Genomic DNA, 18,741 nt, shown 5'->3' with positions numbered 1-18,741 from the left:
AAAGCTTGAGATTGGAGATCGAGAGTTTCGTACGGATCTTGTAGTTCTACCGGGGGTAGGAATTGATATAATCCTAGGAATGAAGTGGATGAGCGGGAATGGAGTGTTGATCGATACCTCAACCCGTGTGGTAATGTTGAGGGATCCTATGGATAAGAAGGGTTTTCTAGTGCAGTTACCTCGTGATATCTCTATCCACAATACCGCCAATGCTACCCTAGCCAAAGCCATTAAGGATCTACCGGTTGTCTGTGAGTTTCTAGATGTCTTTCCTGATGACTTGCCTGGATTACCTCCGGACCGTGATATAGAATTCAAGATAGAACTCATTCCGGGTACGGCTCCTATTTCTCGAAGGCCCTATAGAATGTCGCCCAATGAGTTGGCTGAGCTGAAGAGTCAGTTGAATGAGCTATTGAAGAAAGGATTGATTCGGCCTAGTTCTTCTCCTTGGGGTTGTCCAGCTATATTTGTGAAGAAGAAGGACGAATCTCTACGCATGTGCGTGGATTATCGCCCCCTTAATGCTGTTACTATCAAGAACAAATACCCTCTTCCTCGCATCGATATTCTGTTTGATCAGCTCTCTAAAGCTAAGGTATTCTCCAAGATCGATTTGAGGTCTGGCTACCTCAGATCAAAATTCGTCCTGAAGATATATCAAAGACAGCTTTCTCTACTCGTTATGGCTTGTTCGAATACCTCGTCATGTCATTTGGGTTGACAAATGCTCCGGCACACTTTATGTACCTGATGAATTCTGTATTCATGCCGGAATTGGACAAATTTGTCGTCGTGTTCATTGATGATATCCTGGTATATTCTCAGAATGAAGAAGAGCATGCTGAACATCTGAGAATTGTTTTAACTCGGTTACGTGACAACCAGCTTTATGCTAAGTTCAGCAAGTGCGAGTTCTGGTTGAACAAGATACCTTTTCTAGGTCATGTTTTATCTGGTGATGGAATTTCGGTTGACCCTACTAAGGTGCAAGAAGTCCTTGAGTGGAAGGCACCTACTACGGTCACAGAAGTCCGAAATTTCCTGGGATTGGCTGGCTATTATCACCGCTTTATCCCAGATTTCTCAAAGATCGCCAAGCCCATGACTCGACTACTGCAAAAGGATGAGAAGTTTGTGTGGACTCCGAAGTGTGAAGAGGCTTTCCACACTTTGCGGACTTTACTAACCTCTGCTCCTGTATTGGCACAACCTGACATCGAGAAGCCTTTTGATGTCTACTGTGACGCATGTGGCACCGATTTGGGGTGTGTTCTTATGCAGGAAGGCCGAGTAATTGCTTATGCTTCGCGCCAGCTCCGAAAGCATGAAGTCAACTATCCTACCCATGACTTAGAGCTAGCCGCAGTTGTTCATGCCCTGAAGATTTGGAGACATTACTTGCTGGGTAATGTGTGCAACATCTATACTGACCATAAAAGCCTCAAGTACATTTTTACTCAACCCGAGTTGAATATGTGTCAACGACGATGGTTAGAATTGATCAAAGACTACAACCTTCAAGTGCACTACCATCCTGGTAAGGCAAATGTGGTTGCTGATGCCTTAAGCAGAAAGGCCCATTGCAATTCCTTGGTTAGTGAAGACTTTCATCTGGCACACCTCCTTCATCCTGTAGTACTCCACAATATCACTGTGGATTGCTCTCTTAGAAGTCGAATTATCGAACTCTAGAAGACGGATGTGGGTGTGTTTCACATCAAGCGGAAAATGAAAGAGAAAGAGACCAAGCACTTTAGGGTCGATAACAAAGGAATTCTCTGGTTTAATGATAGACTTGTGGTACCCAAAGATAAAGAACTTAGAAATCAAATTATGGCTGAAGCCCATTCTTCTAAGTTGTCCATCCATCCTGGTAGCAGTAAAATGTATCAAGATCTCAAGCTGTATTATTGGTGGACCAAGATGAAGAAAGAAATCGCAGCCTACGTGGCAAGGTGTGATAACTGTTGCAGAGTCAAGGCTATTCACATAAGGCCCGGACTGTTGCAGCCACTCTCTATTCCTGGCTGGAAGTGGGAAGAGATTAGCATGGATTTTATTGTTGGATTACCCACTACCAAAAAGGGTTGTGATTCCATCTGGGTTATCGTAGATCGTCTAACTAAATCTGCTCACTTTATTCCGGTCAAGTCTACCTATCATCCTCACAATTATGCTGAGATTTATTTTCAACAAGTGGTACGTCTCCATGGTGTACCCAAATCCATTGTTTCTGATAGAGGACCTCAGTTCACGGCTCGCTTTTGGGAGTGCTTACATCAGAATCTTGGCACTCATTTAATCCGCAGTTCTGCCTATCATCCGCAAACATCAGGACAGACTGAGCGTGTTAATCAAATTCTTGAGGACATGCTTAGAGCTTGTCTTATCTCTTGCAAAGGCTCTTGGGAAGACTGGTTACCTCTCGCTGAATTCTTGTATAACAACAGTTATCAAGAAAGTATCAAAATGGCTCCTTTTGAAGCTCTTTATGGCCGCAAGTGTAGCACTCCTTTGAACTGGGTGGAACCCGGAGAAAGAAGGTTCTATGGTATTGACTTTGTAAAAGAAGCCGAAGAGCAAGTCCGGACTATACAGAAGAATATGACTGCCGCTCAGGCTAGACAAAAGAGCTACGCTGATAAGAGAAGGAAACCTATTGAGTTTGAAGTAGGTGATCATGTTTATCTAAAGGTATCGCCTATGAAAGGAGTCAAGCGCTTTGGAATTAAAAGGAAGCTTGAGCCTCGATATGTTGGACCCTACCGCATTATCGAGAAAAGTGGAAGAGTAGCATATAAGCTCAATCTACCCCATGAGATGGGAGCTATATTCCCGGTATTCCATGTGTCCCAGTTGAAGAAGTGTCTTCGTATTCCTGAGGAAAGAATCGCAACAAGGAAAGTCAACTTGAAATCTGATCTTTCTTATGAGGAAAAGCCCGTGCAAGTTCTGGATACACAAGAAAGAGTGACTCGTACACGAGTGGTTAAGTTATACAAGGTAGTTTGGAGTAATCATAGTGAACGGGATGCAACTTGGGAACGGGAAGATTATTTAAAGGAAAACCATCCAACTTTCTATACTAAATGGTACGCTTTCCAAATCTCGGGACGAGATTTTTCTAAGGGGGGAGGGCTGTAACACCCTAGGTGTTTGGCTTCCACTAAATCGCATTTCATTTCATAAACATGTGCAATATCCATGTCATCATGTCATTATCACTGAAACATACATATGCAACATTTTAAATTGTATGTGTTTCATGCTTGATTGCTTAGAATGGTAGTAGGGAAACATGTGAATGTAACATGAAACTCTCATACTTGGAAACATGGCAATATGGTAGTAATGTGACAAGTATAGGATAACAACAAGGTCATGCAACATGTGAAACATTGTATTGAAACATATGTATGAATTGCTTGTTTTACTTTCTTTATCACATGTGATCAGTAGAAGTGGTATAACAAGTTTGTAAAGTGGTTGATCATGGTCTATTACACACTAACTATACTTAGGTTACTTGTTGGGACATTGTTTATGTAGACCAAAATGAACAAAATGCCCTCAAGTGCAAGTTTGACTTGAATTGACCCATGTAGTGTCATCGTTTGACTGATTCAAAAGTCCAACCTAGAGACTTTGCATGGCTGTCCACTCTTTACAAAAGTTGTAGCTAATTTATCAAGGAACAAAAGTTGTTTTATGACCAACTCATGAAAATTGCTAGAACATGCTCAAACATGGCCCACAAGTCAGAAGTACATGCTGATTTCATACTTAGCAAATTTTTCTAAGTCCTAAAGTGAAGTACAGTTTCGTGTACCCATGTTTGGAGCCATGTATCTCCCTAACCGAGCCAAACCAGCTTGAGCTCTAGTGGAAAGAGTTGTAGTTCACGTGTAGATGAGCAACTTTGTTAACCATGGCATGGTCTAGATCACCACGGATTAGGAGTTGATGATCGTCGAACACGTGCTGTCAGTCATCGTCGATGAACACTAAATCGCGTTTGTTTTCAGAAAACGGTCAGTCGCCGTGGCCGACCGGCTCAGAGGCTTGACGCCGCATGTCCGCCACTCGTCGCCGGCCTTCTGTCGCACAGGCCACGCGCCGTGGCTGTCCTGGCGTCGCAGCCGTGTCTTGAAGCCACCCCAGCGCCTGCCCACCGAGTCGCTGCTTCATTGCATTTCCTCCGCGCGCAGCGTCGGGTCCGCAGCCGCCCGCCATTGCTCCGCCTTCGCCCCGCTTGCTCGCCACTGCAAAAACGCGATGGCCATCCCGCTCATAGACTCGCCGTGATCCCCTCTGCCACCCCCACCCCTCAGCCAGGTCGATCGTGCATTGGTAAGGGCGTCACCTGCGAGATATAGGAAGATACATGTGGCACGGTTGGCTATAATTGCTATCGTGGAAAAGAACCAGTCTTAATTTGAAATGAAGACCGGACGAAGGCTTGCCGGTTTGCAGTGACTCCGTCTGTGTCGCTTAAGGACTGATTCTTGGAGCCTTTCCTGTTCATGTTGAACGCATGCCTCTCTCTTAGTTGGCCGGGTCTGGAGACCGACCACGAAGCCGAGTAGCTCACCTCAGGCCGGGAGTCGATAAGTATAAAGTGCGCCTCGGAAGGGAGCCGTAGGCGTGAGTCCAAGGGCAGGTGATTTAAAAGTCCTGATCGTCCTGGCAGAAGGGTAATCCCTGAGAGTGCTGGCGCTGATCGAACCCGCGAATTTGGTTCCTGAGATGTACCAAAGGTAACCCACGGCTACCCTTGCTAAGTATGCCAGGGTGAGAGTTAGGAATACCCCCTCAGCTGAGTTGTAATTCGATTCGAATCGCCGTCTCTCCCGGTTAGTGAGAACTTGACGGGCTTATCTCCAATGTAGATGCACTTAATAACTTAATGGTTCGGAAATGATGATATGATGATGACAGCCTTATGATACCTGCTATGGTTAATATTGTTTGCTTCTAATAAGTGAGTGCTCTAGTACAGGTGCTAATCTAGTGGATAGGTAAATAATGATAAGCTTAATGCTAAGTTTAAATTGGTTACTATAATCATAAGCTCTTTTATGCAACTGTGTCAAGCTAGCCCACCTGAAAAGCCTTGCATGATCCTTGGTGTCTTTTATTTCTGGTTTTGTCAGGTAAGTCTAGCTGAGTACCTTCTCGTACTCAGGGTTTATCTCCCACCTGTTGCAGATGACCAGTTCTACTTTGGTTGCTGCAAGTACTGCCTTCTCCCAGCTGGGGATGAAGACTAGACCGTTGGGCACGGTCTCTACTAGTTCTCATACCTGATAATGCTTTTGTGGGACATGACTCAGACTTGGCAACGTAATTGAAAACTATGATGTTTGTACCAAACTATGTTGCTTCCGCACACTCAAACTTGGTTTGTAATATTCTATTTCAACTCTGATGGATGTAATCCGAATGCTACTTGTGAAATGTTGTAACGGATGATGTGTTGTGTTGAATCACTACGATCTTGGTTTGTATGTCGAGAGTTGGTTGAAATCCTTCGTGATTTCCGGACTACCGGGATTATGGGAGCTTAAGTACAGGAATTTGATCACTCCGGTGATTGTTTTTGTACTTACGTTCTTATGATTTGGTCGGTTCTGTTACATCAAGGTGTTCCACAAGTCAATTTATGCCATTACGAGTCGAAAACAATTTGAAAAGTGTCAAGCAACAGATTTCAGACTTTGATTTTTAGTTGTTTTTTGACATTAGAAAGGAAGCCTCAATGTCAAAAGTAGTCCAACCAGGCTAATTTTGCGATAGTGCAAGTCAACCCAACTTACTGCGCCACTGCACCATGAAGGCAAATTGTGCTCAACCTGCTTAGTAGTGTACTGTTTTTCCAGTCGGTGTATACTTACAACTTTCGTTGACCTCCAGACCTTGCTGTCATCCTTCTTTAGCAATGTTTTCCAAGGCGGACTTGTCCTTGGTACTTTCCATGTGTTTTTACCCATGAGGTTGCCTCAGATTCAACCCAGATAACTGTTGCCACTTGGATACGAGGATTCCCTTAAATAATGATCGTCAAAAATGCTTTGTCAACAGAGTCGGCTATCACATTCACCGCTCACTCAACGGACTCAGATAATAAAGTGTTATCATTAGAGAAGGAGAACTGCACACATGGAACATCATGTTGTTTTCTATCGATTGGCATCTGAGTAATTGAACGGTTACGACTAGCATAGATATTGGTTGTTGGTTACTTGGTTTCTTATAGCCTTGGAGGATGTTTACCCCATCTGTGATCTCATCCCTTATGAAAGGTTGTACTCAAGCTACTTTGGTAGAGGACTGCTTTTTGAACTTTGTGAATGAACATGGAACCATTGTAATGAGTAGCTTTCAGAAGCTTGCAGTCTAGTGCAAAGTTCACATGGTCCATGCTATATTCACTAGGGAAATAGATATTGTGGGTAATTAGTTTAAGCTCCATAGTACTCTCCGCATCCCGAGAACAAAGTATTGTGCTATCTTAGATTCCTCCCAAAGTAACAATGCTTCATGGAAGCCAATGAAGGAAATTCTTCAGACAAAAACTTACTACGAAGAACAAGTATTAGAAAGTGTCTTGACCAAATTAGCCTATCTGATACTCTAAAGTTAAGTAGCCTAATGCTATCACTGATGTTGGATAATGGATGACACGCTTCTCTTCCCTTAGAAGTCTTTCGCATCGAATCTCGGGGTGAGATTCTCGTAAGGGGGAGGGCTGTAACACCCTAGGTGTTTGTCACTAGTTAAGCAATGGGTTTGAGCTCAAACATGACATGTTGAGTGGTGATGATGGTGAAAGATCAAATCTACAAGAGTGAGCTCCAACTTAAGCTTGGACAACACACCTTTGCTTACATGTATACCCTTGTTAAGATTATGCAAGAGTAATGTCAAACATGCTTATTTCATGTACATTACATCAACATGCATCCACCTTGACCAGTGGAAAAGTTTCATGAAGTCTAGAGCTAAAAAGTCGCATGAAACGATGAGTTACATTCTTTCTTTGATTGCTTTATTAAGTGAATGGAATTATAGGTCATCAACCAAACCTTGATACCTTGCCCAAATGACTCTAATTGAACTCTACAACAAAAGTCATGAAGGGTTCGTGTCGAGCAAAGGTCAAGAAAATGCCTCAATCGGTCTAAAACTCTAATTTAAGCTTTACCGCGATGATAGTTTGACTTGGTTTGAATTATGGCTAGATTGTTTGCATGGTGGTGGGACCTAAATAAAAGTTGTAGTTCATATTAGGTATAACAAGCTTTGTTTAAAGGTCAAGACCTAGTTTAGTCTCTAACTTCGTCTAACCGAGCCCTCAAGTTGGAATCCATGGCTGTTTTGGGAGCTCGAAAATTTGCTAAGTCTGGGTTAACTGAAAACTGAATTTTCAATTTCATGAGCCCTACTTTGCAGCTCTCTATCTTCCAATATAATCTGAGTTAGATCAAAAACCTTTAAGTAAAGTTGTAGTCCTCATATAGCTCTACAACACTGTGCAATTGGTTTAGTTTTTCATCGCTCGGTTTAGGAGATAGAGATGCAAGAAAATGGAGGTTCAGTCAGTTTTCAGGCATTTTTGAGCTATCCTGGAGCACTTGGACATGGCCGACCTATATTGATGCTTATCGCCGTGTGGCCATCATGCTGAAGCTGTGCCCCCACTCGCCTCGGGCGTGCACTTATGCAGAAGAGTTGAAGTGGACGCCGAGTTTTCCCTCACTCGCTCCCTACCCTCTCTCTAGCACTCTCTCTCATTCTGAGCTCGCTCGGAGCTACAGCTATGGCCATGGCCACCGGTGGTGCTCCCATGGTCGTAGTGCGATTGCCTGCGAGCCCCGCCGCTAGCCATGGCATGTGGCTGCCCCTTCTGGCGTAGCCTTCTCCCTACGGTCCTCACATCATCCCCTCCTCGGTACTTGTATTTGAGCAGGTTACTTACAACCAGTTTGGCATCAGGTGCCATTGGTCGCCTTATACTTGGTTACTGTCGGGGACCTAATACCAAGGTACCAAATGAGGTGGAACCAAGGACCATCGAATGTTGATGCTTCTGGTCAGACAAGAATGCTACTACGCTTCTTGCCCGAACGACGGAAGATTGGCTCCGCCTCGACCGACCCTCGAGGGCTGGCTCTGCCTCGTCTGACCCCCGAGGGTTGGCTCTGCCTCATTCGACCCCCGAGGGCTAGCTCCACCTGACTCGGTGTCCGGGGGCGGGCTCTGCCTCGCTCGATGACTAAGGACAGGCTCCATCCCGTCCGATGGCTGAGGGCTGGCTCCGCCTCAACTGATGACTGCACCCTACGCCTTCATCCTGACAAGCACAGGGTACGACATGACATTTGAGTCAACCACCATACCAAGGACCATGCCCTGCACGCCTGTAGGAAGGTATCGTTAGGATACAATGGGACGAGCGCTTTAAGCCATTTCTGACCTAACAGTGCTCAAATAGTGTTGTAGGCGCCAACTTTTGTCCCATAGTGTTGTAGGCGCCGCCATCAGCCCTCGGGTGTGGATACTAACATGGGCATACGACAACCACTATGGTCCAGGAAGAGACTCGCGCCATCTATAGTGATGGACGTACTGTCGCCGTGCCATCCGCTCCTCACAGGGCCACAGGCCAACACCCTTGTCCGACACGTCGCCCGATGGGGCGGGACGGGACGTGGCCACTTGCTGATCCGGTAAGGGCATGGCGTAGCTAGGACACGGGCACCCGGCGAATGTGCCAATCCTTGACACCGTCTGGCCGTGTCAGCAAGGCTGGCTCAGCAGAAAAGGAGGGCTCAACACCTTCGGAGGGACTTCTTGGCCCCTGGTTTTTCTCCTTTCTCCCATCTATAACCCCTGCTCCCCCCTTGGTCTATAAAAGGGAGGGTAGGGCCCCCCACTAAGAGGATCAACTCTTGACACATAAGTCAAACACACACAGCTGAGCAGTGACCTAGGCTCTTGGCATCCTTTCGACCCTTCCATCAGAGACCTAGGACCAGTCCCTCTCTCGACCATTTGTATCCCCTACTACGAACCATTTTTGGTGCTAATAATACAAGCAACAATAGACTGGATGTAGGGACATTCAGCCTGAACCAGTATAAACCTTGTGGCGGTATTAACCCCTATACCCTTACGGCTAGGCTTGGGCCGGCCCGGATTAGGGGGTCTGGTCCACTAGAAGACGACACGCGGCCCGAGCAACCTGTTCAGAATCCCGCGCAAGGAGTCAAGATAGATTTGGAGATCAAGCAAGATCCTAGTCAGTTAGAATAGGAATCCTTATCCGGCCACCTATGGCAATTGTAACTGGCTAGGATTAGTTTCTAGATCTGTAACCCTGGCCCCCGGACTATATAAGGCGGGTAGGGGACCCCTCTAAAAACATCTCTCATTGACATACAGCAATACAATCAGACGCAGGACATGTATTACGCCTTTGCGGTGGCCAAACCTAGATAAAATCTTGTGTCTGTCTTGCATCACCATCTTGTTTGTAGCTTACGCATCTGTCTACTGATAATCTACTACCTTGGGCATACCCCTAGGTAGATTGCTGACCATATTTCGTCGATAGTGGTGCGCCAGGTAGGGGGTATGCGTACTACTCTCCTGGCGAACAAGATGGTCATCATCCTCGGTTCCATGGCTACACCGAATGGCCTCACGTTCACCATCGGCCAGATCTTCTAGACCACCGGCTCCGACGACTTCATCGCCATGACCCCGAAGGAGGTGCGGGTTCAATCTGTGCCGACCACTGCTTCAACTGCATCGGCTACGGCTCCAACCACGGAGGATCTGGCTCCAACCATAGTGGATCCGGCTCCGACCATGGTGGATCTGGCTTCGACCACGCCAGCGTCGTCTTCAGCCACGCCGACAACCCGTCGTCCGCTTCCTCGCTACAAAAGGAGGCAGATCGACAACACCGACTTGCTCGACTCCATCGATCGGGTCGGCACCAAACTTGCCAAAATCCTGGCTCTGGTAAGTTCGATTCAAAGTCAACCTAATGAGCAGGTAACTATGACCCACAACAGATCTACCCAACTAGCTCGGGCCAGTCATCCTGCATGACTCAGGTACGGATCTCGTGGTCACATCTACTCCTGAAGGGCGCTCTGTTCGTTGCCTGGCCAGCCCCTGCTACGGGTCTCTGGCTCTCTGAGCATGAAGCCTCGATGGAGAACCACCAGGTCCAGCCCTACGGCCTGCGCAACTTCATCAACATGGTCCGAATTGAGGATTATCAAGAAGGACAGGTCCACACAGTCCAAGAGGGTGGCTCAAGCTCCTCGTCCGGCATCGCATCTAATGCCTCCGTTCACACCGAGCTCTAGCATCATGACGATGAACGCATTGAATATGATCTAGATATCCTAGACCATGCCCTAGGATTCCTGTGATTCCCATCCTTCCCACCAAGGCGAGGGGACTTGATCAATGTCGTCAGTAATGACGAACCACCGGCAGTCGGTGAAACAGAACAAGAAAGGCTAGCACGCAAAGCACGCAATATTGACCGGTTTAATCACCGACAAATTGAAGCCGAGGCAGAAGAGGAGGCCCGACGCATAAGGGTCCAGCCATGCGACCTTAGCAATGCCTTTGACAGGGTGGGGGACAAGAAGGTCTTCAGGACTCCAAGCGCCAACATAGCTATTGCTATGGCAATAATGCAACGACTACCCAACACCCCGGAAATACAGGCAGTTCATGATGATATACAAGCTTACCTGACGGCTGCTATGGCCCAGACCACAAAGATTGTAAATCAAGCCCGAGCTCCATCCATCTCAGTCAAATCAAGACACAGCTACCAGTACTCAAGTCGCTCACAGCCACCCAACCAATGTGGCTCGCGCAACAACGACCTATCAGACAACCGTCAAGGCAGGAACGGTGGCCATGATGGTGGTCGGGACGACAACTGCCGTCGGGATGACAACCGCCATGACTTTCGGGATGACAACCACCGAGACAACCACGATAATCGCCGTGATAACCATGGCCGCAGGGTTAATCAGGATGGCAACCAAGATCGCCGTGATGGCAATAACGATCTCCTCCATTACCTCAGAGGACGTGATCTGCGCAATCGCATCAACCAAAGAGCCAATGATCGTGCATCCCACGAAAGCTATCGCCGTATGGAATATGATACTGCCCATGGCCCTCCGGGTTTGAAGCAGTTTACTCCACACCTTTGCCAAGTCATATGGCCCAAGAACTTCAAGCTCGAAAAACTTCAGAAGTACGACGGCAAGGAGAACCCCGAATTATGGGTCATGCTCTACAAAACTGCATGCAGATTAGCCATGGCTGACAAGCACATCATGTCTAACTACTTCCCAGTCGCTGTCGACCATGCAGGTCACCAATGGCTGGTCAGCTTGCCGGTGAACTACTTTGATTCTTGGCAAGAGCTCAAGCAAGCTTTCATCGACAACTTCATTGCTACTTGCGAGCAACCCGACAACAAATATGATCTACAGTGGATTCAAGACCGGAAAGATGAGCCACTACGCGAGTACGTCCGGTGTTTCTTGGAGATGCACATCAAGGTCCCATCAATCTCTGACAACAAGGCAATCGAGGCTTTCATTACTGGTCTCCGCTTCCATGATGCCCTACGAGACAAGCTCCTTCGCAAGAGACCTGAATCAGTCATAGCGCTCCTGGCCACTGCCAAGAAATATGCGGATGCCGACGATGCTAAAAAGATAATCATCGAAGAAGCAGCAAGGGTTCCACGCTTCGACCACCCCCACACCGCGACAACTACCGCGGCAACCGTGGTCGGAACGATAATTTTGATTGCCACAACCAGCGCAATGACCCCCGTAACCACCGTGACCAGCGTAATCAGTGGTGTAATCGCCATGACGATTACAGGGGCAAGCGTGCTCGGGAAGATGACGGTGAGGTCAACACCGTTAAGAAACGTGGCGGACGTCGCAACTATGAAGAAGACTACGCCAAAGCATTGAAAGAACCCTGCCAGCTCCACCCCAAGTCAAACCATACCATGGAGAATTGCCGCGTTCTCAAGTCTATCTACACGCATCAACAGGCTCCGAATACGTCCGACAAGCCTAACGACATAGGGGAACAGCGCAACGAAGACAACGATGATGAAGATGTAGATCCCTATCACAAGTACGTCAAGCCAACCGATCGTGTCCACACCATCATTGGAGGCAAAGTGTCCATCGAGACCAAACAAGAACGCAAGCTGCTCGCCCGCGCCTGCTTGAACGTGGCCAACACCAACAACCTCATCGCTGATCCACGACTCCCTCCTTGGTCTCACTGCGAGATCTCCTTCAGCAGAAAGGACCAATGGGCTGCAATACCTGAGCCAGGATGTTTTCCCCTGGTCCTCGATCCTTGTATCAACAAGGTTTAGTTTGATAGAGTGCTAATTGACGGTGGTAGTTCCATCGATATACTATTCAAGAACTGTCTGCTAGCCCTGAAGATAACCTAGGCAGATCTCAAACCATACGAGGCATAGTTCTAGGGTGTCCTCCCTGGACAGAGCTCTACACCTCTCAGGCAGATCACGCTACCCGTGTAGTTTGGTACCCCGGACCACTTCCGCACTGACTACGTCAACTTCGTGGTCGCTGACTTCGACGGCACCTACCATGCTATCCTTGGTCGACCATCGCTCACCAAATTCATGGCCATACCTCACTACAGGTATTTGGTGCTCAAGATGCCTACCAAGAAAGGGGTTCTAACTCTTAGGGGCAACGTATACGCAGCTTATACCTGTGAGGATGACAGCTTCAAAATAGCAGAGGCTCACGACCTCTCTATTCGCATGGCTGAGACCATGCTCGACGCCAAGAAGACCTCAGCCGACCACCTGGAGATTCCAGAGCTCGAGTCTCCACGCAAGAACATCAAGTCCAAGGAGCACAAGGAGATCTAGCTGGTCGACTGGTGATCCTAGCAAAATGGCCCTTATCAGGGCCAACATGGATCCTAAATAGGAAGATGCACTCGTCAGGTTCTTGAGGAGAAACATGAGTGTGTTCGCATTGGAAACCTGCTGACATGCCCGGTGTACCTTAGAACTTGATCGAGCACTCCTTGAATGTCAACAGCAAGGCCAAACCTATCAAGCAGAAGCTATGATGGTTCGCTCACGACAAGAAGGAGGCGATTAGGGTAGAAGTTACATAGCTTTTGGTAGCCGGATTTATCAAAGAAGTGTATCATCCGGAGTGGTTAGCCAACCCGGTTCTTGTACGCAAAAAGAATAATGAATGGAGAATGTGCGTTGATTACACTGATCTCAACAAACACTGCCCTAAAGACCCCTTCGGCTTACCTCGCATAGACTGAGGTCATAGATTCAACCGCCGGTTGCTGAGCTGCTTTCCTTTCTCGATTGCTACTCTGGTTATCACCAGATCGCTCTCAAAAAGGATGACCAGATCAAGACATCTTTTATCATGCCTTTCGGCGCCTACTACTACACGACCATGTCATTCGGGCTCAAGAACACCGGGGCTACCTACCAACGCGCCATACAGGCTTGCCTCAAAGACGAGATAAAAGACGACCTCGTCGAGGCTTATGTTGATGATGTAGTTGTCAAAACCAAGGAAGCATATACCCTTGTTGACAACCTGGAACGCACCTTTGCAGCCCTTAATACATTCCAATGGAAATTAAACCCAAAGAAGTGCATCTTTGGTGTTCCTTCTGGTATACTGCTTGGCAACATCGTCAGTCACGATGGCATACGCCCTAACCCGGAGAAAGTCAAGGCTGTCTTAGACATGAAGCCACCCAAAAAGGTGAAGGATATCCAGAAGCTTACTAGATGCATGGCTGCTCTCAGTCGTTTCATATCAAGATTAGGAGAAAAAGGACTACCGTTTTTCAAGCTGCTCAAAGCATCCGAGAAGTTTAAGTGGTTGGAGGAAGCAGACGTTGCCTTCACATAGCTGAAACAATACCTTACATCACCTTCGGTCCTCACTGCTCCCAGAGAAGATGAAACTCTCCTACTTTACATTGCGGCAACTAATCGGGTGGTCTCCACTGCCATGGTGGTCGAGCGCGACGAGCCTGGCCACGCTTACAAGGTACAGTGACCAATCTATTTCATCAGTGAGGTACTCAATGAATCCAAGACCAGATACCCACAGATTTAGAAACTCATCTACGCCATACTGATAACATCCCGAAAGTTGAAACATTACTTCGACGGATATCGTGTGGTGGTTATGACCGAGTACCCTCTAGGAGACATCATTCGCAACAAGGATGCGAACGGGTGCATCATCAAATGGGCAATGGAGCTATGCCGTTTCTCCTTGAAATTTGCAAGCCGTACTACAATCAAGTCTCAGGACACTCGTCGATTTCATCGTTGAGTGGACAGACTTAAGCACACCTGCCTCTCAGGGGCCCGATGAGTATTGGAAGATGTACTTCGACGGCTCTCTCAACATCGATGGCGCAGGAGCAGGAGTCCTTTTCGTGTCACCATCCAAGGAGCAGCTCTGGTATGTCCTCAGGATTTATTTCCCAGCATCGAATAACGCCGCCGAGTACGAGGCATGCCTACATGGTTTGCGCATTGCAATCGAGCTCGGTGTCAAACGTTTCTATGTCTACAGAGACTCGGCTCTGGTCATCAACCAACTCAACAAGGACTAGGACACGACTAGCAAAAAGATGGATGCATACTGCAAATCAATCAGAAAGCTAGAAGGCAAGTTCTACGGCATCGAGTACGCACACGTGGTCTGGGACAAAAATCAAGCAGCAGATGCGCTGTCAAAGTTAGGATCATCCTGAGCCAAAGTCCCACACGACGTATTCATTCAAGACTTGCTCACGCCTTCCATCGAAGAGGAAGATCCCATGGTCGACAAGCCTCCAGACTAGCTATTGGTGGCTACGGTTCCGGCGTCAAGCACCACCGAGCCACCTCCGACCACTAATCAACCCGACTGGAGAGTACCTTTTATCAAATTTCTAACAGATGGCAGTGGTTACACAGATCGGACAAAAAACAAACGCCTGATGCGTCGTAGTAAGCAGTATCTGCTCGTCGATGGCAAATTATGGTGCAGGAACGCAAAGGAGGAAATCTTGATGAAGTGTATAACCCAGGAGGATGGTGAGCAACTCCTGGACCAAATCCACTCTGGCTCCTATGGCAACCACGTGGCTTCGAGAATGCTAGTTGGCAAGGCTTTCTGAGCAGGGTTCTATTGGCCGTTAGCTGTAACTGATGCAGAGAAGCTAGTCTGCCATTGTGAGAGTTGTTAGTTCTTTGCCAAGAGAATCCACATACCAGCACATGAGATCCAGACAATACCAGCCTCTTGGCTCTTTGCATGCTGGGGACTGGATATGATCGGGCCCTTCAAACTGGCTCCTGGGAAATTTACATGTGTCTTTGTGCTGATCGACAAATTTTCTAAGTGGATAGAGTACATGCCTCTGGTACAGGCATCTTCAAAAAGGCTGTCACGTTCATCGACCAGGTTGTCCACCGCTTCAGCATACCCAACAGCATCATCACTGATCTGGGTACTCAGTTCACTGGGAACGTTTTTTGGGACTTCTATGATGAAAGGAGCATAGTAGTAAAATACGTCTCGGTGGCCCACCCTAGAGCTAATGGATAGGTCGAGCGGGCAAATGGTATGATCTTGGACGCACTTAAGAAGAGGATGTACAGAGAAAATAACAAGGCCCCCAGAATATGGCTCAAAGAGTTACCAGCCGTGGTCTGGGGCCTCAGAACCCAGCCCAGTCGCAATACCGGCGTATCACCATACTTGATGGTTTATGGTGCTGAGGCAGTGCTCCCAGCAGATATAGCTTTCAGATTAGCACGGGTAGAGAACTTCGACGAAGACAAGGCCAATGAAGCACGGGAGCTAGAAGTGAATAGTGCAGAAGAGAAGCGGCTCGATTCCTGCGTACGTACAACCAAATACCTTACTATTTTGCGTAGGTACTACAACAAGAATGTTAAAGAGCAGTTCTTCGTGGTCGGGGACCTGGTCCTGAAGTGGAAGACGAATTAGGCTGGTGTCCACAAACTCGCAACTCCATGGGAAGGGCCCTTCATGATCAAGGAAGTCACACGACCAACGTCTTACAGGTTAGCTCACCTGGACGGTACAGACGTACCCAATTCATGGCACATCGACAAGCTTAGGCGTTTCTATGCTTAACTACTAAGATATGTACTCCTCTTGTACTTTTGATTTAATTCAATAAAGCTATTATGATTTCTTCGACCACTCTAATGTGTCACTTTTGAAGTCTATTGTTATCCTAACTCAACCAGTCAAAACCGACCACCATTCTTTCTCGGGTTTTCAGAGTAGGCCTTGTCTCCGGTTCCTCCCAACGCGTGCATGGGATCTGCTCTCTACGCTATGGGTGACCGGTAGGTTCCCTCTGGTTTGACTTGTCTATGTCTACGTATGCACAAGCTACGTACCTCACACTCCGACCACAGGGCAAACCAGGGCCATACAAACCCGTCAGGATGATGTGTCGACTAAACTGGTACAACTAAACAGAACGCTAACATGTTCTCACTTAGTTACACCAACATGAGAATCAAGCTTAAATATGTTTCCCACAAAACAAACAAGCTTATGCTGATATACAGTTACGTTATTACAAGCTTACCCGAAAAGGTCTAAGTTTACAATAACACAACTATATCTTCTTCTACAGCTATAGCCTATCCTATTGGCTGGTCGAGTCACGCGGCACCTAGCTGCTCGCTGGGCCTGACATCGTGCTCGAGTCCCGGGGACTCTTGTACTGGTCGAGCTGAAGAAGATGGCCCCACCGATGCCTGGCTGGTCGAGACCGCAGGCTTCGCCGATTGGCTCAAAACTGATGGCGTTTCCAGCTGGCTTGTTGATGGCGTATCCTATACAGGTGCTGTCCCGCCTCCACATAGGTTAATGTCGCCAATTATTTTTGCCGACAAGTCTAGCTGGGTCATCCGAAGCTCCTCAGCCTTGTCTGGATCTACCTCCTTTGGGTATCCTGCCTCCAGGCACTTGAGATCGATCAGGGGGTAGTGAGCACGTACCATGCTTAGCACATGTGTGCCTGTGTACTCACCCGCCTCCTTCACGAACTCTTGGAACCATCCCCATGCCTTTCGGCGTCTATCGACCAGTCTGAGCTGTGGCGTCCTTGGCACGTCCTCTATAAGCGCTGGGTCGATAAGGTTGAGGACCGGCAAAATGCCCGTTGCCACCTCCTGGCACCGGTTTTTCCATGTGTCCCTGATCCTCAGAGATTTCTTGGCACCGCGCCTTCCTAGCCGTCATGATCTTTCATCACGGCTTCCAGATGCTTCTTGGCATTGACTTTTAAAACTGTAAACCGCACAAGACATTAAAACGTCATACCATGACAAGATAAGGTGGGCAACAAAAGTGAGCAAAGGGGTCTAGAACACTTACTTTTCAGTTCCTCTTTCATCTTGGTCGTGTGGTCCTAGAGTTGCGACTGGTCGTGCGCCAGTTTCCTATTGTCCTCCTTCAGGCGATCACACTCTACGACCGCATGACTATTCTCCTCATGGAGACGGACTACTTCGGCTTCTAAGCCTGCACTATGGCTGTTACTACCAACAATGCAACAACACTTGTCATGCAATCAGTTGTGATAAAGTAACTGCTTACTTGTTCTTTCCTGCTCTTTGTTGCTGAGCTGGACGACCAGGTTCTAGTTCTGCGCCTCTTGCTCCATCCTCTCATGGTTGGTGGCTTCAAGTTGGTGGCACAAGCGTTCCACTTTGGCCACCAGTTCTTTATTGCTTGCTGTGATCCCCTCAATCTGGTCGAAGCATTTCTTGCGGTACCTTGCGGTCTTCATTAAGTCCTGCATGCAAAAAGCTAAGTAAGATAGTATGACTAGATGGCAAGATCAGGTGGTCAAGCACAGCATACCTGGACTTCCGTCACCAGTCGTTTTGCCGCCCATTCAACTTTCATGGTCTCTTCAACCTCTGGGATTTCCTCATGAACAACCCATTGGACGTTCCACCAGCGTGACACATATACATGTTGTCGTCTGTCCTATGGACAGCCCAGGACCTCTTCTACTTTGTCCTCTTCGGCCTCTTCTTCAGGTATCGGTGCTAGTCTGAAGTTAGCAGCTTCTGCGATCACTATGGCCTTCCCACGGGCTGTAGCATCGACAAACATGCTTTGTGCTCTCGCCTCTGTCCGCAGCTCCTCGGTCTGACCCGTTACCCTTGGTGCTGAGGTATCGCCCCCCGCAGGGTTGGTGCTCGGTGCATTTGTGTTTGGCTCGGCTCTTCCTTCGACCCCCTACTCGGGGACTGTTGCCTGACTGCTGGTGGGCTGAGGCTTTGATGGATTTTCTACTATGGGTACCTCCATGGACGGCTGTTGCGTAGTCTTCTCTGCAATTGCTGCCGGAGCCACGCTGCTCCTGGCTAGTTGATCTGGATTTTCGGTGGATGCCGACCTAGTACATCCAAGATAAGTTCAGAAGGCAACCATAGTCAATAAAAATTGCAAGCTTACATCAAAGTTACAAATACTTACATGTTGGAAGCGCGGAATGATGTGGCAAAGGCACGTCTCTTTGGCTATGCTTGCTCCACATGCTGTGCGGGTGACACCTGGTCTCCCTCTACATCCAGCACTGACG

General features: G+C 47.7%; 1 pseudogene; it reads left to right on the top strand.

Moving 5' to 3' along the window:
• Positions 1-18,741, top strand: part of LOC136526928 (cinnamoyl-CoA reductase 1-like) — an 87,498-nt pseudogene that overhangs the window by 54,248 nt on the left and 14,509 nt on the right.

The sequence above is a fragment of the Miscanthus floridulus genome, chromosome 19 (genome assembly GCF_019320115.1).
Source record: "Miscanthus floridulus cultivar M001 chromosome 19, ASM1932011v1, whole genome shotgun sequence".
Taxonomy (NCBI): Eukaryota; Viridiplantae; Streptophyta; class Magnoliopsida; order Poales; family Poaceae; genus Miscanthus; species Miscanthus floridulus.
The sequence above is the reverse complement of the archived record's forward strand: the minus strand, read 5'-3'. Positions and strand labels throughout refer to the sequence as shown.